The sequence below is a fragment of the Zootoca vivipara genome, chromosome 5, assembly GCF_965207765.1.
Source record: "Zootoca vivipara chromosome 5, rZooViv2.hap1.1, whole genome shotgun sequence".
NCBI classification, from domain to species: Eukaryota; Metazoa; Chordata; class Lepidosauria; order Squamata; family Lacertidae; genus Zootoca; species Zootoca vivipara.
The window spans coordinates 21,904,515-21,927,639 of NC_142588.1; positions in this window are offsets into that span (position 1 = coordinate 21,904,515).

Sequence of the window (23,125 nt, forward strand, 5' to 3'; positions counted from 1 at the left end):
GCTAAGCTCTCACTATCTATAACTGACAACAGAGTTTTATCAGAAGCTGCTGACTAAACAGAAGACAGCACTGAATGTGCTCTGAAGTCAGATGAATAATGTTTTTAAATGAAAACTTCAATGAAAATTGATGCACTAAATATAAATGTTACCTGCCCTGTGCAATGCCACAATCCTCTGTGGGTGTTTAAGCTTTTCTATTATTATTATTATTATTAGATGCAAATAAAAATTTACTTACTATTTATTTAAGCCTGGAAACACAAGAAAGCAGCACTTTACAAAAAATACAAGCAATCCTGCTCCCCTCCCCAATCGTCTGGTAACATCCACATTTATCAGATTACATATGCATTGTCATAATCCCAATTGTTTGATATAATCTAGATCAGGCATCCCCAAACTGCGGCCCTCCAGATGTTTTGGCCTACAACTCCCATGATCCCTAGCTAACAGGACCAGTGGTCGGGGAAGATGGGAATTGTAGTCCAAAACATCTGGAGGGCCGAAGTTTGGGGATGCCTGATCTAGGCCTTGGGTATTGTTGACCATACATTTTCACACATGGGTTTTGTATTCCTACTAAACATGTTGCAGCACCTCATGGGTTTTGTAGTCTTGTGCATACCCCTGTTTCGCCTTGCAGCAGAATTTGATGACATGCTTGAGTGCGGAAACGGTTGTGTTTCACTGGGCTGCCACTGTAAATGGCATCCCTGTGCCAATTCTCCCTGCTCTAATGTTACATGCTGGATCACTTTCTGGTGGCCCCATGTTAATGACTTCTTTGTATGCTTTCCCCCCAGTAGGAGCCATTGTAGAATCATGCAAAATGACAGTATCAATTGGGCTGGCAAACCCGCAACCCACTGACCTGATTCTGTACTCCTTCCCAAGATGACGAGGGGTCTTAGCCCAGCCCCCATGGGGCGCGGAGGCCACGTGGCCCGCTCGCAACATCACCCCACTCAGAAGTGTACCAGCCTTGCCAATTTGGGTGATGACATGTTCCTCTAAAACTAGCTTACATATTATGGAGGAGAACTTGACACAGGGATGTCATTTTCAGTAGAAGCTCCACACCATGCATAAGACTTCACCCACCCATAGCAAATGGGAAAGTGAATAGTGTTTTACACTTCCACTAATGTTGTCTGGAATGCTAATGGACATCGTTGTAAGAGTTGCCTCTGACACTGGTGAATGAAATGAGCAAAAAGGGTTGAGTGCCTATAAATTATCTCTGCTCATACCCCAAAATTGCCACTGATTAGCTGACTGTGTGTCAAATTGATTTCAGATTGCCACCAGAAAAGCTTCAGAAGTCATACTAAGAGATCCTCTGCTGAATGATGCCTCCATTGGCTGCCAGCACTCGCATTAAGAATAAAGGCTGTATTATCTCCTTGAATTGATGGATTCCTTTCCCCTGCATCTCAAGCACACAATCTGTCTACAGCACTGCCTTTTCAAAACTTTGAACTTCCTCACCATGTTAGGTAATCTGAAGATAAATGCAAGGCACCATTGGAAGTTAAGAACAATTCACTAAGAACCCGTGTGTGTGTGTGTGTGTGTGTGTGTGTGTGTGTGTGTGTGTGTCAATCTATCATCATCTATCTACCTTTCTATCTACTAAGTAGAATGTTACTATTATAATTATCTGAAGAAGTGTGTATCTGAGGAAGTGTGCATGCACACGAAAGCTTATACCAGAACAAACTTAGTTGGTCTATAAGGTGCTACCGGACCAACACGGCTACCTACCTGATATTATAATTATAGATAATGCAAAGTGGCTGAGTCTTACTGTTTATTTTAATTTTTTGTTTTGCCGGAATGGGGATATAGAATTCCTAAAATATTGATGGCAACTTTAGTGTGATTTTTATTGCGAACCACCCGCACAAACGATGGAGATATTAGCAGGCAGAGTAGGGAGGGGGAGAGAAAGGCACAACATTTGCAGAACTACAAACAAATATTTAGGGGAAATGTCTGGTGGAAACTCCCTCCCCACCCATTTTAAAAGCCAAGTGTAGTCAGTGGTTATGGGGTGCTGACTGTGTGTGAGTGTAAAACAGGAGGAGGTGAATTTAATGGAATCACCGGAATCCTAACTAGGGAACACTACATGCCACAACACTTTGTGGCAGGCCCCAGTTCTTGTTTTTTATTCTCATTCACAGGTTTTATTTACCAGAATATTCTCTTTTTGCTTCTGCCTTCCTTTGCCTGCAAAAAAAAACTGTACAGTGTTCCCCTCAGTAGCAGAATCCTTTTGACTGGATCTTTTATTCCCTGTAGACCCAAGTGCAGGAGTGTGTGGTTTTATGGCTTCTACTGAAAATTCCCATGAGTGTTTTTGAAAAATTCATGACCTTACCATTTAATATTCCCCACTTCTGAGATTTTTTGTAGAATGGGATTCGGGTACCATGCAATCGCATGCCCGTGCATTGAAGAACTGGGCCTGGAGTATTTGATTTATGCAGTATGTGGCTCATTTAGGTGATAAAAAAGAAAATTGGGGGCACATCTTCAAGGCAACTTGACAATGTAAAGATAGTGTTCCGGGGTCAATCTCATAAAATGACCAGAACTGGATGGTGGGGGACAGGATGGAATGACACATCTTAGGAACACGGGAAGGGTAGCCAAATAAATCTGTTGCCTATTTTTTGTTCTTTCTTGCAGACATCATTTGATTCAATGAACCATTTTGCTGAGACCATGGGAATATGAAACCAAATATATGAAGTACTGTGAAAGTAGAGATGGTACAGTCATGATGACTTACCCAAGGCAATCTTGGCCGAGCAAGATTTTGAACCCAGATCCAAATTCCATACTCTAGATTAGGGGTGTGAATCCTTTGGCCCTCCAAATGTTGTGGAACTCTCACCAGCTCCAGTCAGCATAGCCAATGGTCAGGGATTATTGGAGTAGTAGACCATTAGGTATCTGAAGTGTTACAGGTTCTCTACTCATCCTCTAGACACTATACAACATTGGCTGCTAGTTGCCTACCGTGAGAAGAGGTTGTGGTTCTGCTCACTTGGTACACATGGACGATTGATTTATTAAAAGCTATGCTTAAGATTTGCCGGTCCATATTTGCTATGTTAACAATTTATTACATCTAATCGTCATACACAGCTTAGGTGGACATGGGGTCCAAGGGGGATATTATTACATTAGTGACACTGGAATACTCAGCTCGGGTCAATTGTGTTAATTTTTAGTACGTGCCTTAAGTTCATTTTCAGTGAGTGCCCTCCAGTTCATGAAAAAGGCTAGAGGCTGCCTCTATTTGCAGATTGCTCATTCCTCTCATGAAAGTATACCTTCTTTAAACCAAGGTGTCCCGATCTCTTTAAGGGTTACATGGAAGCCATGCATTACATCTGATCATTTGCATTACTATTTTTATATTCTTTTCCCAGTCCCCGGAGAGATGTGTGTGAACCGTTTCTATGCTGCTAAAATCAGCTGTTGGAAAACCATAAATGTATAACAAATGTAATACACAAGAGGGACATGCAGAACTGATTTAAAAGTTTTATATCTGTTTTAAAACTTACTTCTGTTTTATACTTATTTTTCTCCTACCGTGTTTCTCATATTATAAGACACGTCTTATATTTATTTTTTCCTCAAAAAAACACACTATGGCTTATTTTCAAGGGATGTCTTATTTTTTTCCTCCTCCTCCTGCCGCGGCCGGCATTGCTGCTGCGCCTATCACTATGTCTTATTTTTGGGGTATGGCTTATATTCCTTGAGAGCTTAAAAATCCTGCTACGGCTTATTTTATGGGTATGTCTTAAAATATGAGAAACAGGGTATATATGAGAGAGACTTTCCCCCCTCATATATATATGAGAGACTTAGTTTTAGCTTGATTTTGTCTCCAATTTTATTTGTATGCCACTTGGATGGTGGTTTCCTGTACAGGGCTCCATTTGGTCAGCCATACTTTATTCAAGGGACAGTAAGGCACTCAAACAGGTCAATAAATTCTTCTCTTAATGCACTCCCCCAACAGGTAAGAGTAGGTGGAACAATCACGAGGTCACACCTCTGTCAATCTTAACACCTGCCAATCTTAACATCTGCAGGGAATTACAGATATTTGGGGCAAAGTCACTTAGGGCTTTAAACAATAATGCGAGCAACCTTGAATTGGGCCCAGAAACAAATTGGCTTGCAATGCAGCTGCTCTGGAACATGGGTTATGTGAGTTTTAAATAGAATCCCAGTTGATAAACTGGCTGGTGCATTTTGGTCCAGTTGAAGTTCCTGAATTATTTTCAAGAACAGCCCAACATGTTTAATCCAGTGTGGGATTATTGAAGTTACCAGAGCATGGCCAAGTCATTTCTGTCCAAGGGAGACCATAGTTGGCAAATCAACCTGAGCCTTCATTGAAAATGTTGGGTCCAGGAGCAACCCCAAGCTCTGCTCTTGTTCACTGGAAATTACTTGAGATTATTGAATAAGTTGAAGCACAGTAAGGAAACTTGATGGGGGGTGTGAGAGGCATATTCGAACCTTGAGTGTCTTCATAAATGGAGGGAGGAAAAGAGCTGTAGTGTATCATAAGAAAAGTTGTGACACCAGAAAAAAAATAATTCAGGAGGCACAGAAGGGCCAAATTCAATTGGAAGGAGGGGAGAAGCATTGCTTTTCAGCTGTTAGATTTCCGGGGGGGGAAAACAAGATATCATTTCTATGTGCAAAGTCCCTTTCCTTCAAGTAGGTGAAGGGATCCAGCAACAGAGGATGATTGGAAAGGTGAGCTTCTTATGTGGGGAGTGTTCACCCACAGCACTCCCCAAGATAACTATGCCTATGAGCAGGGCCATCTTAAGCATATCTGGCGCCCTGGCGCCGTGGTGCGAAGATCCCTCCAGTGCCCCCCAGCCCCGTTTCCCAGTGCGGCTGTCTGGTGGGCACAGCGCGGCGCCCCCCCAGCGGCCTGATGCCCTGGCGCATTGCACCACCCAGCCTTGCCTTAGGGACGGCCCTGCCTATGAGGGCCTTTCCACGTGCAGCTATTTTATTTGGGCAAAAATGGCTATACTGTCAACATTAAGGGAAAAAATCGTGGTGGCGAACAGCATAAAATCAGCAACAAAAATAAACTCTGAAAACAAGAAGAAAATACAGCACAATTGTGCCCTCACTCAGGGAAGAGCAATGTCCTCAGCAAATAAGTAACTAATGGCACAATCCTATTCATGACCACTCAAAAGTAAAGCCCATTGAGTAAAAGGCCACGACGCCTTTGTAACTATCAGTTTCAGTTCTTTGAAGTCTTCTGTAAAACAGAGAGACAGTGAATAATACAAATGGAGCATCAGTACTATTTTTTCAGGAAACAAGTACATGTAAGGAAAGCTAATCCAATAACCCAAGATCATTCTCCAATTCGGCTTTAGATACTGCCAAGTATAATGTCATATTCCCTGAGCCAGAGGGGGAGCCTTTTAATGTCTTTTAATGCCTAATTTGGAAACAATAGCATAGCAGGGCCTTTGAAATTATTGACTTCTAGGGAATGCTCAGGACCACGCTGCCATAACGTTTTCATTCTGTTTGACATCAGTGGGTACATTAACAAGAAAGTTAATTATGGATGCAAAAGAGCTGAGTTGAGTTCAGCTATGGACACTGCTGTCCATAGTTTAGGTTGCCCTGAGGAATTATGTTCCGCCTCCTGCGAGGTCCTGCTGATGAAACGAGTGAGCCAAAATCCACATTTCTGGCATTAGAAAAGAAAAGAGCAAACTGCAGCTATGACTCTGAAAGCCCTTTTCAGGTATGTGAGAAAAATAGGGTTCAAACTGATTGGGGAAAACGGACATTGACCCATTCTACCCTGCCTCCCACTGACTCTGAACAGAATACTTTTTGTTTTAATTAATGTAATGAGGAAATAAAATCTTAACTGAGAGGGCTGGATTACATTTACTTGGCTTTCATTGCCTGAATGCCTGGCGTCTTAAAAAACGTATTATTCACACGTTGCTAATGGTATGCACACTGTTAATTATCCCAACACGTCTAATTGCTGTTTTCTTAAATAACTACTAGGCCATATGTAAATGATCTTAAAAGCATTAACATTTCATTGTGTGAAAAATTAGAGCAACTAACAGATTGGGTGATAGAGCACACAGATTGTACAGACGGGGGCGGGGGGGGATGAGGGTGAGCTGTTGACAGTGAGCTTGAAATGCTAAACGCTTAAAGAGAAGTTGGCAACCTCTGACCCATCTGGGTGAAATGGAAGTTGGTTCATTAAAGCTTCATTTAGGGAAACACTGGCTTAGCCAACAGCCTGCAATGTCCTCCCCTTTCATTTTTTTAAGACTGCCACTCCACCGAGCCATGACCAAATGCTGATTGGGTTGTCATTGGCCAAATGCTCATTGTCTAGCAGATAATACCCTCCCCACAAACCCTATCAGATAACTGGGGTTGCTCCGCAATGACGAAAACTCACCTAGAAAAGGACAATGATTCCTTCCTCACAGAGTTTTTCTTTTTGTAATGAAAGAATAATTCATCGTTCAGGATCAGACCTGTTACTTGTGCAATTTCCCTTCAACGCAGTAATTTCTAGTGACATAAAATTATTCCAGACCAATGGCTATCAAGAAGTGATCCTTTTATGAGTGCGTTGGTCATCCCCAAGTTGATTCAAGGATACATTTTTACATGTGTCCTATGGAACACAGAAAGAAAGCTGGGTTTAACTTAATATTGTCCACTCTGATTGGCAAGGTATCAGGCAGAGGGTCTTTCCTACCGGTATTACCTGGCATCCAATCATTTTCAAAGGCAAGCAAATAAAACAACAACAACACCCCACAATCTTGGAGATGTCAGGGATTGAACTATCTGCATGTAAAGCAAGTGCTCTGCCACTGAACTATTTTTCCCTAATAAAAAATTAAAATGTGCATAAAAATGCACATATTGGTGAAAATAGCTTACAATTTGTATTCTACTAAGGTTTACCCGACAAGTAGATTCACTGAAATTAATTTAGTATTTTCATTAATTTCAAAGGATCTATTCAGAGTAAAACTTAGTTGAGTCCCACCCACTATAATGGGGGGGGGATTGCTTTTACAAAAATAATAATAGGCAAAATGTGTAGGTTATGTGTATATAAATTCTTCCATTTTTTGCAATTTAATCTTTTTTTATTTTAAATATTGACTCCATTCACCACAAAAAGAACCAAAGAAAAAAAAATCACACCAAATACAAAAAAAAAAATATCTTCCATACATTGAGACTTCCGTCCTTTGTTTCCTTGTTGACTGCATATTGTATTACTTTTAACTTATCATAAATTATCTATAATCTTTGTAGCATATAACATTGCAGAAGTCAACCAAAGCATGTCAATGATTATGTATATAAATTCTAGTGAATTTTCATGAGGACTTCTAAAAACAAAATAAAATTGCAAGCTGATGTGGAAGTCTGGAGAACTGACCCAAAGGTTGGAAAAATTCGAAACTGAGAAACTGAAATAGACATATCCACACATCCCTAAAAAATTATGAAGAATGCTTACCAGCTTCCCCCAACCTGGTGACCTCCACTTGGACTGCTACACCTATTGGCCAGAGCTAGCAAGGCCAAATGTTCAGGGATGATAGGAGCTGTTATCCCCAAACACCTGGAGGAAAAACCTTTCGTTTCCCATTCGGCCAAGGGAAACACTTGGTATTTTAGTTCAATTTTCCCTTCAGGGGAAAGGCTGGATTGACAAAAGTGTGTTTTGAACTTGCATCAAGTGTATTTCTTGATGTATTGCAACCTGACAAAACTACTCAGAAGCTTTTAAAAGGCAAATCCTATTAGGGCCTTTTGAGAAAATAATGTTGCAATGTAGTGCACTCTCTTAACTCCCAGGGCACCAAATATAATCAAGCAATATGTGTGGCCCCTGGGAATGCCTTACATTTGCCCCATACTCTCATCTATCCTTTTTAATATTGTTTTTTCCATGAATCACAAAGCCCACCCTAACTTAAACGACATCCATCAATTGCTGAAATGAGTGTTCTCTGCTTTCCTGCTTTTTTATGAAAAAAGACTTGCTTACTGGGGTCATCGATCTAAAATGATCTTACTTCTGGAGCAAATGTGATCTTGGAGACTCCAAATGAAACCCATTTAAACTTCACAATAGAAATTAAGTGGGTATATCTCAGACTTCCTGGATAAGAAACTGATGGGAGCTGTTAAGATTCTTGGACTGCTGCTCCGTGTGGTGAGCCAGTGAACTGCATGTGAAAGTTAATTATCTTAAGGTCCTGGACTGACTCCATCATCTACCATTCCACTGGCTGGCCATAGGGTCCTCCTCTACAGGAAGGAGTATGAAGCTTCCTGTTCCATTTCAGTCTTCCTAGAACAACAGTGTTGTTGTTTTTTAATGTATTCCGGTATGTTTAGTTATACTTTGATCCTGACTCCTGGCTTGCTTCTTGGCCTTGCCTCCTGATTTGTTGCTTGGTCCTTACTCAGTCTTGATTACTTACTTTGTCTCATAGTGCCTGATTCCTGGCTCACCTCGGACAAAGTTTCATAAATTCTAGGATTCTGCTTCTAATAGCAGGCTGCGAGATGCTTCTGGGAGGGTTTGAAGCAAGGCATGCAAGTAATTGTCCTCCCCTAGGTCACATTCAGCATGTGGTATGCAGAGGAAGGCTCTCTCTGAACTTGGAAGGATTTAGTTACCATATTTAACAGTAATTGATTTCCCCAATCACAAAGGATCTCTTTTTAAAAGTCACCAAAGCTGGTTTCTGTCACCAAATCCTGTGGCTATGTTTTCCTTTAGTTAATAGTACATAATGTGAAAAGGTCATTTTTTTTGGTCTGCTCGTCAGTTTCTTTGACAGATCCCGAGTTCTAAAAGAATTCTATTTGTGCATTCCTCAAACTCCTGTGCATTCCTCAAAGAGAAGTAGCAATAGCTTAATCCTGAATATACAACAGGTAAACTCAGGTTGAAATGCTATACAAAGTTACCACTGAGTAAGTCTCATGAAATGTAACATGACTTCTTTCTGACTTTATGGATGAACTGTGAACAGAGCAGTTTAAATCTACTCCATGCAGGATTAAGTTATGTGCAATCATAGCTCCATTGCACTCTATTTTGGGTGGACTTTCCAATACTACTACTACTACTACTACTACTAATAATAATAATAATAATAATAAATTGTATGCATTTTGGATGCACTTGTTCAATGAAATGTGCCTTTTCCCTAATATATACGTACTGTATACCCCTTTGTGCACTTTTTTTGAACCAAAATGGCATCTCAAAATCTGGATTAGGGCATCATCCATCTGTTAGTTGTGCTGTGATCCAGTTTGGAATGTCAAATCAGATTGGCCCAATGTGTAAAGTGGATGGATTCCTCCCTTGCCCCTTGTAGAAATGAAAAGGATGATACTGCTGGTCTTATTATTATGCTATTTAAAGTCAGTTATTTTATGCTCAAAGCAACAGTTACCTTGGGAGGTGGTAGACTCTCCTTCCTTGGAGGTTTTCAAGCAGAGGTTGGTTGGCCATCTGTCATGTATAATGTAGCTGAGATTCCTGCATTGCGGGGGGTTGGACTAGATGACCCTTGGGTCCCTTCCAACTCTACAATTCTAGAATTCTAAAATTGTTACCCAATACTCAGGACAATTTCTCAATTCATGACTGACATTTTATTTTTTAGCAAGAAGGTGCATCCTAACTTATTCAGAAAACAACAAGCTCACAGGAAATTGTTTCTACTGCCTGTCACAACTTTTACCTGAAGAAGCTGAATCCTATGAGAGCAAGCTTTCATTTACAATGGATACTCAGTCATAATGAATATCAAATTACAGCTGATAGAAGTGAGGTTGGGGTGGGGGAATTTGCAGACAGGGTCATATATCATTGAAAAAGCTCCTGCAAAACATTATTACACGAGGGGGGAAAAATCAATTATCCAAACGTAGGCATATGTCAAACAAACAATAGAACCATAAAGGTCATACTGAAATCAAACAATGTCATGAATAATTATGGGAGGAAGAAATCCCACAAAAATTCCTTTTGTTTCCTATAAAAGCAAATTTGTATCTATTCTGCTTGTTCAGTGTAACAGCCAAGCCAAAATAATTGGGGAGGGCAGAAATCAAAGCATATTTCAATTTGTTTCTTAAATAAAAAAAAATAAAAAAATACTTTTTTGCATTAAAGCATCATGTTTCATTCATCATGAGTCAAATAATCCAATTTGCTTTCCAAAATAATAATAAAGCAAAAGCACAATGCTAAATAAAAATCACCAGCATAACACACTTGGGAGGTATGGTGGATATTAAGTGATTGCCACCTAAGTCATGCTGAGAGTAGACCCATTGAAGTCAATGGACTGGATTTTTGGATTAAAATGTGTTTCTGTGGGATATTCATATTTCCTTCAAAATAATTTAGTTTGTGAAAATACTCATTGTTTTTACACTTTTCAGTAGTGTTGTTTACTTTGGCTGCTTCCTCCCCCTGCCATATTAGCTAGGTAGGTGATCCCATGGAATAAAGGATCCATGTAGTAAACAAAACGATGTTACAATTCCACATCTGATTGATAGTGTTGGCTCACATTTGTAAATAAAAGTATGTGGGTCAATAAAACCGTTCAGATCAACCTGCATGATGTCTCACAAGATGCAAACAGGGGCACCTGAGAATGAGGGTGAGGGAAATTTAAATGAGTAGTGTTGTGTCATGGGTTTCTTAATAGTAGTCATTGAGTGACAACATCTTCATGATAACAGCTCTTTATTTAAGGCAACAAGACAAGACTGACTCTGAGGACAGGGAAGCTACATTTATAGGGACAGGGAACTAGCTAGAAAGGGATACATTTTGGAGGGAACAATATCAGGCAATCACAGTGCTGCCTTTTGGAGGAAACCAATAAGACAGAGGTTCCAAATACAGCAGCTTAAATGAACCAATAGTAGCTGTACCTTCTGGAACCAAAAGGCAATTACTTTACCCTAAAGCAAATACAGACAATAGTAATACAGTGGAACCTCGGTTTATGAACACCTCGGTTTATGAATTTTCGGTTTATGAACACCGCGGACCCATCTGGAACGGATTAATTCACTTTCCATTACTTTTAATGGGAAAGTTCGCTTCAGTTTATGAATGCTTCAGTTTATGAACAGACTTCCGGAACCAATTACACCCATGTTTCAGTTTATGAACGCTTCAGTTTAAGTACTTCACGGACCCGTCTGGAACGGATTAATCCACTTTCCATTACTTTCAATGGAAAAGTTTGCTTCAGTTTATGAACGGTTACTCCGCGGACCGTATGGAACGGATTAATCCACGTTCCATTACTTTCAATGGGAAAGTTCGCTTCAGTTTATGAACGCTTCAGTTTATGAACAGACTTCCGGAACCAATTGTGTTCATAAACCGAGGTACCACTGTACAGATATACAATCCTTTGACTCAATACACAACACACACACACACCCGCCTTCTTGTGAATTAACCTGCATGTTCACTCCACCGGAACACTGACAGATAAGGTGAGACTTTGAGGGACTGCTTAGTCCAGTTAAAGCCATTTGGTACAATTCCCCAGACACTCTTAGAGTCAATCAATCTATTGCGCCAAATGTAGAATTCTGGACTTTACCACCTCAAATGGTGGGTGGGGTCATTTCAAGTCCTCTGACATGTCAGCAAAAAACATCCCTCAATGAGGTTGGCCAACACTTCAGAAACAGAAAGGCATAGCTGCCAAGTTTTCCCTTTTCTCGCGAGAAAGCCTATTCAGCATAAGGGAATTTCCCTTAAAAAAAGGGATAACTTGGCAGCTATGCAGAAAGGAGAACTTTGTCCCTGATGTGTGTTAGGTTACTGCATAGACAAAGCTTTCTATTTGCGAGTAGCTGTAAAATATGCAACCTCTCACATACAATCTGTAGTCCAGAATGCATTCTCCATATTTTTGAGAACAGCTGCATTCCACGCTCCATGGGTTCATATTACAACTTGAATATAATGAAATCTATTCAACAACTTTGACAGAATAATCTGTTTTTAATCGGACCATGGAACTTTCCTTTCACAGCCCTTTATATTGCATAAATATATATGGGGAAATCCTTCTTCCCATTGAGGGTAAGCTGTGCTCCATTCGATTTTACAGATATCATCTTTTTTGAGTGGTGAAGGAGAAATCAGTAAAATCTTAGGGTGCTATTATGAACTCCAAATCTGAAGAATTCATAACAATGGAAGCAATGGAAGTGGTTATTTAGATGAGGCTCTATGGTCACAGCCAATTCCAAAGGACTATTAAAAAATAGATATAGAAAAGTAAGATTTTGTTTTAAAAAAACACACAAAACCCCGAAGAAAAGAGCTCTGGAATAGATTAAAGGTTCCACAAAGGAGCTGGCTGACCTTTAGGTACACTAGCCAGTCAGTCACTCCTGTGATCTCATCGGCTTTCAGCCAATTTGGAAAGGATTGATCAAATTTGCATGACACAGTCCTATTTAAGTAAACTTTCTTGTGCTCCCCTGATCTTTCTCTTTGTGGCATCTGTTGGATAGCCTTTGAACCTCCAACATCAAAATACCACTGAATAAATGTGCAGTCCTTCAGATGAAAAATGAAAAGGCCTGCTTTAATTCTTGACACGTTAGAGCTGCCATTAAGTTTGCTAAGAGCAAGCACTCCAAACAATGGAGAAAGAATCAAGGAACTTCGCGTATACCTAAAGGGAGGCATATACAGGTGGCGTATATGTGGTGCCAATAGCTACAAAAGCCTAAATGCTGAGTGTTATGTTATGAAACACAAATGCTAAAAACATATTGGAGGAAAAGGTTATGTATCACCAGGAGGCTGAAATTTCAATCACATCACATGTTGGGTGTGTATTAAATGTTTCAATGAAAGAATTATGGGGCAGTTCCCAACACTTTCTGAGTTGTGGTGCCTTATCCTTTTTAATAGAACCGAATAATATGCTCCCCAGAAACTTAAATGACAAAGACCACCACTGTCAGAGCAGAAGGATTCATAGAGAAGGCCAAGTCTAAACATATAAAAATATGTCTACTTGCTTGGAGAAGATAGACAGTGGATAGGCATAAAAGGTACAGTATTCCTTTTATGCAAAGCAGCATCTTGCATAAAATTAGGGGCTGTCATGCATGCTGGTGTATCCTCCCCCCACCATCCCTGCATGCACGTCCAAGTCCACAGGGAGGAATCACATGGCTGCCTTCTTGAATATAGTTGTATGAGTACTGTGCTCATCTAGTTTGGAGGTAGGCTGTACACTAGCCGTAGCTTCAAAGCCATCTTCAAGGGCAGCCCCACACAGAGTGGGAGCCTAACAGTGGATAAATGAATAACTTTGTGTGACTTTAGATTCAGGTAGGTAGCCGTGTTGGTCTGACGCAGTCGAAATAAATTAAAAAATTAAAAAATTGTCCAGTAGCACCTTAGAGACCAACTAAGTTTTTTCTGGGTATAAGCTTTTGCGTGCATGTATCTGAAGAAGTGTCCATGCCCACAAAAGCTTATACCCAGAACAAACTTAGTTGGTCTCTAAGGTGCTACTGGATAATTTTTTAATTTGGGTGACTTTGAATTGCTTCCCAATTATTGTGCTAGAAGAGGAAGGCGAAATCTGATATACAAGGAACAGGCTGTGATCTACGATTTAGAATTATTTTCTGGTGTGGCAATTAGCTGCAAGTGTTCCAATGCACACCCAACGCTCCTAGGTGTAAATGATAGCCTGTTCGCTTCTATGGAGTGGTCGGAAGCTTGCGGCGGAGCATTCAGACATGCACAAACTCCATGTGCCCTATGCACATATCCTTTCCAGGTTTCCAGGGATTGTACTGAGAACAAGCTTCTCTCATGGACCATTTTCCTCATTGCACTTTTTGCTTTTAGGAAGAAAAAGGGGGACCTCCCACATCATGCCCCTTGAGCAGATCTGCACATGTACCTTAAAAATGAATGGATGCCAATTTTACCTCTTGGATGCTACTCTCATTCCTGACATACCCATTGTTTCTGGTGCATAATCATTTGGTTGTCAAGTGTATTACCTCTGACTGATTCATCATAGCTAAGATTTTTGAATGCCAACATGATTTCTTAATACACACTTGGTTATAATTCCACAAAATAACAGGGTAAGCATTTTTTTTTTTACAGCAACAACTCTTAATCTTTTTTTCTCTCTTTCTCTCCAGCACCCCCCCCCCCCGGTCTTCTGCACTGCAAATGCCAGATTGTCTCTTCTGCGTACAGGTAGCTTTCCTCTGCTATTCAGATTTAATTCAAATGCAATTGACTGTGACCATGCTTACGGTAATAAGCTTACTCATATATGTATCTCCAAAACACTCCAACCTCGGTAATACAGATGTATTAAAGGTTCATAAAAGTACACTACTGAGTTCACAGAAAAGATTTCGAATAATCTTTCCTTAGGAGGCAGTCAAAGGATGGAAATGAAAGGAGACTATTTTTGAGGCAGCAGCTGACTATAAGAAAGGAAAGTTGATTCAAGGTGAAAATCTATCATTCTACTTTCCAATTTTCTCAGGGACGCCTGGCACATCTTTACTTGTCACTGGGGATGCTTATGAAATTCTCCCCATCTGAATCCCCCCCCCCCAGATCTAGAGTTTCCATATAAGCTGGACGTGTTTGTGAAGCTGCACCAATATATCAGTAATTTTCCATTGCTGTTTCCTCTTCCCCTCATTTCTACTTCTGAGAATGTCTAGCTTGCCACAGCTTGTAGCTCAGTACCGTCTACACCAACTGGTATGATCTTTCCAGGATTTAAGACAGGATTCTTGCATGCTTGCAAGCAGTTCTCTCTTTCTTTTGGGCTCGGGCTGTGTTTCCATTGCCTGGGCATGCAAACCATAGTCCTCCTGATGATGCCTAAACCAGTCACATATTGTTGAGCTGCTTTGACGACTCTAACACCAATCTCAGGACCAGTAGGAGCCTCCAGTAACTCATCTGCTGAAGCTGTGTTGTTTCATCTCTTGAAAGGAGATGAGTTGTCTTGAATGGAAGCGAGGCAAATCTGGAAACCCATCAAGGTGAACTAATCTCACCAACTATGTATGGCAGGACATCAAAAAACATGGCAAAAGGTGTCTTTCTGCCTCTGGCTGCTAAAACAGTTGGGTTATTCAACACTGGATCAGTCACCCAATATGGCCTTTGGCTTTGTAAGTCACATGTGATGCACACCAGATTAAGAAACTCAGATATCAGGGCTAGGAGAGATCATGAGTCCCACATTCTGCTACAGGGAGTAGTGGGCCATGTGAAGAATTGGTCTGACTTGGAATAATGAAGTCCTTATACACCCTGTAGGTCACACACAGAAGGCCTCAGTTTCATGGTACTGTATGGATTCGACATAGAATCTTTTGTTTGTTCAAGTACCGGTAGGAGTTTGGGAACTGTGGTGAAAATATTGTTAGATCTCAGTGAGAGTATGGCTTATGCCAGCTGCAGTTTGCGTCTTACAGAACTAACTCAACAATACAAAAAGCATAATTTGCTTGCATCATTAAGAGTTATAGTTTATCTTGTTACATTAGAAAGGGAAAAATTTCTACCTTTCTGTCTTGCATTTGTTCTGAGAAACCTGCCTTCCACCTCTGGAATGTAGCTGATGAAGGAAATTCTTCAATTCAGACGGGATCATGTTAATAATTAAGGTCATTGTGATAAAAATAACTCCAGTTGTATAACAGAGCTCTTCACAGTAGTGAGATTTATGATGGGAATTATTAACTCTAGCGGCTATTTTATCTTAAAGCACTGTGCATGAAATAGGGTGACCTTTTATCTGTTACCTGTTGGGTTTACCATGTCTAAGAGTTTCAGATAGATGACTCCTTCTCCCTAGCCAATTGCATTACATATTCTGCTTGTGCTGTGTTTGCTATGCTGGGGGACTTGTTTGCACAAGAAAGTGTAGCGAGGGCCTGATGATATGTGATACTTTGGAATTTTCTGAATCCTCAGCCAGTTGGCTACAGTTCTTGATTTCAAAGCAGCTGCTGGAGGAGAAGGGAAAATTCAGAACATGTGACATGAAATAGAAGACATTCACTACTGTAAATATTTCAGCATCTGGACTGGTCATGTTGTGCGGATGCCTGATGATCGTCTTCCAAAGCAACTACTCTATTCCGAACTTAAAAATGGAAAGCATAATGCTGGTGGTCAACAAAATAAGCACTGACAACTGGGAAACATTGGCCTGCGAGCGCTTCAGTTGGAGGACAGCCTTTACCAAGGGTGTCATGGGCTTTGAAGAAACTCAATCTCAGGATGCAAGGGACAAATGTGCTAAGAGGAAAGCACACTTGGCAAATCCACACCGTGATCAACTCCCACCTGGAAACCAATGTCCCCACTGCGGAAGGACGTGTGGATCCATAATTGGTCTCCACAGTCACTTACAGACCCATTGTTAAAACTGTGTTTATGGAAGACAATCTTACTCGGCTACGAGAGAAGAAGAAGAAGAAGAAGAAGAAGAAGAAGAAGAAGAAGAAGAAGAAGAAGAAGAAGAAGAAGAAGAAGAAGAAGAAGATCTGGAATAACCAATTTATCTCTCACCTGGGTATGACGAGAGCACTGTGACTGAAGCTGAGTTTCAGTAGAAGCCTAATAGGCTTGGAGCAATCTGATTCTAAAAAGATGTTCTTGGCTCATTATGATTAAGGCTGTGGAAGTTTGGAGTTGGGGAGATACCAGCTCTGTTTTACTCTACTAGCTCTCAAGGTTTTCAAACAGCTGGATAGCTTTGCTAATGTAAAAAAAAGAGTATTTTAGGGGCAAAGGCATACAATTTAAATGCACATGGGAGATTATTTTCTAAAGTGTCTGAAACTACTGTTGTTGTTGTTTAGTCGTTTAGTCGTGTCCGACTCTTCGTGACCCCATGGACCATAGCACGCCAGGCACTCCTGTCTTGCACTGCCTCCCGCAGTTTGGTCAAACTCATGTTCGTAGCTTCGAGAACACTGTCCAGCCAACTACTACAAACCAAAAATAGACTAAACAATATCTCTCTCTCTCTCTCTCTCTCACACACACACACACACACACACACACACACAGAGAGAGAGAGAGAGAGAGAGAGAGAGAGAGAGAGAATTAAGTCTCCAAAAATATTACAAAACTTTTCCCTTCATTTATAGTTTTTTTTAAAAAAGTAATTTCTTCTTGACTTCCCACCCCCCTTTCCTGATTTTTTTTGTTATTCCTTTTTAATAGCTGTTTTTGAACTCATATGCTTTTATTACCTAAGCCCAAATATTGTTAATTATTTCAATAATCTGTTGCTTCTATTTCAAAGTCAATAAGGGAAAACATTTTTGGGGAGAGAATAGAGATGGGTGCCAGGCCCTCTCCCCAAATGCTCCCAGGGGCTCTTGCGTGGCCCTAGCCCTTTGACAGGGGTTTGGACAAGAGCATGGTGAGTCCCTGGATTCCTTTAATGGAATATCCTTGCAGCAGGACCATTGGAGGGGCAGGCGCAGCCAACCATACCCCCTCCACCAACCAAATTTAGCCAATGCCTAATTACAACCTTACAAGTTGTAACAATTTTGCTATGCAGTAGGCAAAATATCAAATGGCACCAGCCAATCAGCCAAATGGAAAAATTCCTACCAGGCCCCTGCCCCAAAGCAGATGGCCCCATGACAGGCATAGCAAGGTCAACGCGACCAGCCCTAAATATAGGGAGGGTGGACGGGGGATCTGATGCATACAGCGAAAAGAGGCAGCAGGGAATAAATAGCCCCTTGGCTGTCAATCATAAATTGCAACATCATCTTCTCCCCAACGACCAAGAGGTGCCCAGTAAGATTTGTGGCCATCCAAACTAACCCGCCCAGCAACAGAGGGATGTCTTGTTTGCCCCCACCGCAACACGTGCTTCTCCATGAAGGAGAACATGCTTTCTAGACAGAAAGAGAATCTTGTTTCATTGAGATTGCAAAATAAACTTGTGAGGGCGACACCATTTGTGAAGCCAGAAAATAGGAAATCTCTTACAGGAAGATTTAAGTTTTGTTCTTTGGCATTTTACGGCAGAATTGAAACCATTTGTCTTAGCAATGTTATTCTTCAGAAACCATGAAACTGCGCTAGTGATCCAAGAGAACAAATCCATTGTTGGAATTCTCTGGCTTCACAAATGTAATTGCCCTCACTAGTTTCTTTGACAATTTCAACAAAACAAGTGTATCATTCTATCCTAGAAGTATAAATCTGGTTTGTACTCTTACCACACATGTCATAAGATCTCCTGCCTCTGAATGGATGGAATAGGGATAACTTACATCAGCTTAGCATAAATTCTGCTGACTTCCTATATTAAGGCTCTGTCGGCTTCTGCTTTCCTACTTTTATAATGGCACAAATGAACCTTGATATATATCATATATCATAAAGTGTTCAAGAAAAAAACAACAACAAGAACTGATATCAGTCTCTACTTATTTCAGATCAACTGTGACCTTTGTCAAAGCCTTGTTCCATGCCCAATAAGAGCAATACACCTTTGCCTAGTGAGACTGGCCCATAGAACGAAACAAAATACTGGGGAAGGTTTCACCTAGTATATTGCCTGTGTCATGAGCTCATGGGGGGGGGGGAAACTGTCTATGAGCCCTTGCAAAGGGGAGGGGAAAGTGTGTGTGTGTGCGCGCGCACACACACACACACACACACACACACACACACACACGGCTGCTTTTCCTAGAGCTCAGAGCCATTTTGCTTTGAGTGCTTCGTGCCCATCCACCCTCGAGTTATGAGTTTCCAAGGATGCAATTTTTGTTCATATATGATAACAGCAAATCATACAGAGGATTTGGCTGTAAGGAACTCATGTTAATTGCTATTCTTTAGTGATAAATCGGAACAAATGGCAATCTGCAGAAAACCCAATTGTTGTATGCTCCTATTCAGTGCTAAACAGGGATGTATTATGAATTGTGTGTTGTGTTGTGCTTGTTTGTTTGTTTGTTTGTTTGCTGTCTGGGCTGTAATGGTTTGGGAGGCTATAAAGATGCATAATACCTGGGTGGGGGATGGGGAGGTAGTGGATATGTTACTGTTTTGTGATACTATATTGCCGCAGATGGAGGTGGGTGATGAGTTGGTTGTAAATTATGCTTACTGCTGCCATTGATTTTGTGTGTGGATTAAAGGTTGAAGCCTTAGTAATCCATCACCTTTCACTCTGCCTGAATGTTCCAACACAGTTGTTGACTCAAAAACTATGTCAAAATACATTTAAACTGCATATTTTGAAAATTAATGCAGAAACAGGATTGGTGAGTGAATCATATAGTCTAGATAAATCCAATGTTATGAGAAGGTGGGGGGCTTTTCTTTGGCAGTTCTCTTAGGGAAATGGCTAAGTGTATGTAAGATGTCAGAGAATTCTGCTGGAAATGGAAAAGGGAGCGGAAATTCCCACAACTGGCATGTTCGTTCAAGGTCAGCATCAGAAATAATGGAAGTTAATACAAATGGTATTTGCTATTGGCTTTTATTTTTTCCCATCTGCTAAATCATGTAAACGCTTACTTTATTTTCTGCTTTTCTTTTTTTCTTTTTACTTCCACTGTGATGCATTTAAATTATCTATATAATCCTGGCCATAGCCAATAGTGAGACTAGTGCCATAGGTTTAAGTGGAAGCTGAACTGCAGTGGAATGGAAACAGCATTGATTGTTATGAGCCCAAGGCAAGGTGGAAATTTCTGCCTCCTTACATCCTTACAGCAACTGGGGTGGTGGTGGTGTTTTACTCTACCATCCCTACAATTGTTGTGTATTTTGCTTTCCTGCCATCCTTGCTAGCAGGTTTCACTCTTTTTGTAGGAAAGCCTACCACATATGAACAACGTGCTTAAATCTAATTAACGCATGAAGGGGTTAATGCCATAGAGTAAGAAGTGGCTAAACCCCTCACTGGGATCCTCTTCCCCTTCCAGTTCATAGAATCAAAGAATCATAGAGTTGGAAGAGACCACAAGGGCCATCCAGTCCAACCCTGGGTCTCAACTTCAGCATCTGTCTTGCTATATGATGAAAGATTCTGTAGACTGATGAAGGGTCATTTTACTGTAAAGCTTTGCCAAGTTTCACCATGCTAATGGTGGGTTACTGATGTGCCTTCCCGCAAAGGGCAGTGTCCGGCCTTAAAGTTGATCTCTTTAAAAATGTGAATTAAGCTTGAACATTTTATACGACATGCCAGCACACCCGTGCAAATGCTTTTGTGAGCTCTTTGTACTGCACGCAACTGGTTGTCGGCAACTGCGTTGTGTGTTTGCGGCTGGATATTTAACAAAGCTATTATTAATTTGTGGTTGTCAATCACAGGCACCAGATGTGCTTCGGCTCTGGAATTTATTGACAAGCTAAAATAACTGACATTTAAATTGCCTGTTCTCTCAGATACAAGCAGCCAAAGCTAGAGCTAAAATATGACATTTACTTCTAATCCCTCCTGGAAGTGCATGCAGCCCTGCCCCCCCCCCCCAACAATCTACTGCCTTTAAAAAGAACCTGTATTAAAGGGACACTCTAACATGGCTGTTATCATTTATAAACAAAATGTTAGAGTCAAGTAACTCAACTAACCATTCTGGGTAACTTTTGTATCTATACAGGCAAATTGAGTTATAATATATTATTTACTTTTGTTTGTTTTTATCCTTTATGTGGTGCTTTTCTGGGTGCAAAGTGTTTCCAAAGACACACCTTCTGTCTTCCACATTTCATCAATTTCACATAGTTCATGCAGTGGCAAAGCTACATGCCCCAGCACTCGGAGTGGCGAATATGTGGGGGCGTGGCTGGCGTGCACCCAGGGGATGTGGCACACGTCCCAGGGGGCATGGTGCGCCACCCACAGGGGGAGTGATGCGTGTCCCGGTGGGCGTGGTGCGTGTCCCAGGGATCTGGCATGCGTCCCAGAGGGCGTGGTGTGCGTCACGAGGGCATGGCGTGAGTCCCTGGGGTGTGCGTGTTGCGCATCCCTGGGGTTCGTGTCATGCATCCCGGGGGGCAGCCGCGATGTCTCCCCTGGGATGGCACCCAGGGCGGACTGCTCCCCCCGCCCCCATCTTCGTCCACCAGTGAGTTCATGGTTTTCTCAACTTGAAAGATTATAGGCTTGGGCAGGCCTTCTTTTCACCCAGAACTCACCAGAACTCAGTTCTGACAACCCCTTAGGTGGGTGCCATTGCCATTATAAGTGAACAAGGGAGGTGTTCGTGGTGAATTCTGGCACCCCCTTTTCTAGAAAAATAGATCTAGGCTTGAGGTTGACTTGAACGCTGTTCTACCATATCTTGCATGTAAGATACATATTGCAGAGGCATGTGGCAGTAGATGGGTAGACCCTTTCCATATGGACGATTTGGAGCAGAGAATTGTGGGTGGATGCCTTACCCAGCCACATTCCACATTCCAAATATTCTCCCCAAGCAGTTTTCCCCTCCTTTGTGGACTTCCAGAATGGATTCCATTCAACAACCAAGGTACAACTGTACAGTTGTACCTCGGTTTATGAACACAATTGGTTCCGGAAGTCTGTTCATAAACTGAAGCGTTCATAAACTGAAGCGAACTTTCCCATTGAAAGTAATGGAAAGTGGATTAATCCGTTCCAGACAGGTCCGCGGAGTACTCAACCTGAAGCGTACTCAACCCGAAGCATGGGTGTAATTGGTTCCGGAAATCTGTTCATAAACTGAAGCGTTCATAAACTGAAGCGAACTGTCCCATTGAAAGTAATGGAAAGTGAATTAATCCGTTCCAGATGGGTCCGCGGCATTCGTAAACCGAAAATTCGTAAACCAAGGTGTTCATAAACTGAGGTTCCACTGTACAATATTTCTTCAACGTGGTCAAATGTTCAATCTAAATTAATATCTGTTCTGCCCTCTGCTGGGCAACAGTTTTTTCCAATCTTCAGGAACTTTGTTCTGAGTCACTTTTCCAGCAGTCCCAGATCCATCCCCCTGACTCTCAGCTTGGCCAGGACCATGACAGCCAATGCCTCACAGTTCCAGTTACGGTGCAAGGAATTTAAATGGGAGATGATCCGGCTGTGTACTGTAGCATTAGTAATTGTCCTTGAATTGTGCTGTTTGCTTTCTCTGGTGGGAGACCTTTAGGAGAACAAACAGTTCCCTCTTTGCATAATAATTAGATGCTGATCTTTCTCTTTCCGTTCTGATATCAGAAAAAATGGTGTTTGGAGAGGGTGAGCGGAGAACCAAGATAACTCACAATGAGCTGGTCACATCAGAAACCGTCTTTTGCAGGTTTGATTTGGAAGCATAACCTTGACACAACAGTAATTTCATTCCATTGACAAAGGTGCAGACATTATTAGATCTCTCTGCATCCAAGCTGTAAATTCTGCTTTTTTTTGTTTGTTTTTTCAAACAAGTGTTTCAATTATGTTTGTTGTTAAGAAAAAAGAGGCATAAAATAAGAAGAGGGAAAATCAATACCCATGCCTAATTCTCAGCACTGTTTTGACAACAAGTCATAAACAAAAGGGGTGCATTTAAAATAAAATAAAATTAAAAAGGAGGATAAAAGAACAATGGGCAGGAATTGATAGTCATGGCACATAAGGGGATTCCTCCCAGACTCACACTCTGATCCAGCTTAGGATGCAAATTTCATGTGGGTGTTAATATATTGGATGAGACTGTACCAAAATACTATATACTACCGTATATTGCTGGGCAGGACAGAGAGAGAAGGAACGTTAAGGGGAAATAAATTGAGGAAGAGAGGTGTCTGAGGTAAATGGAAGTGACCAAAATTTGATCCCTCGCAGTATGGGTTGCTATATAGGCATCAGTTGTTTCTAATGTGGGGCTTGGAAGTAGGTAATTGAAGTTCTCACCCAGAGCTTCAGAGGCAAACCATGTTCCTGAGCTGAACTGTCACAGCAGG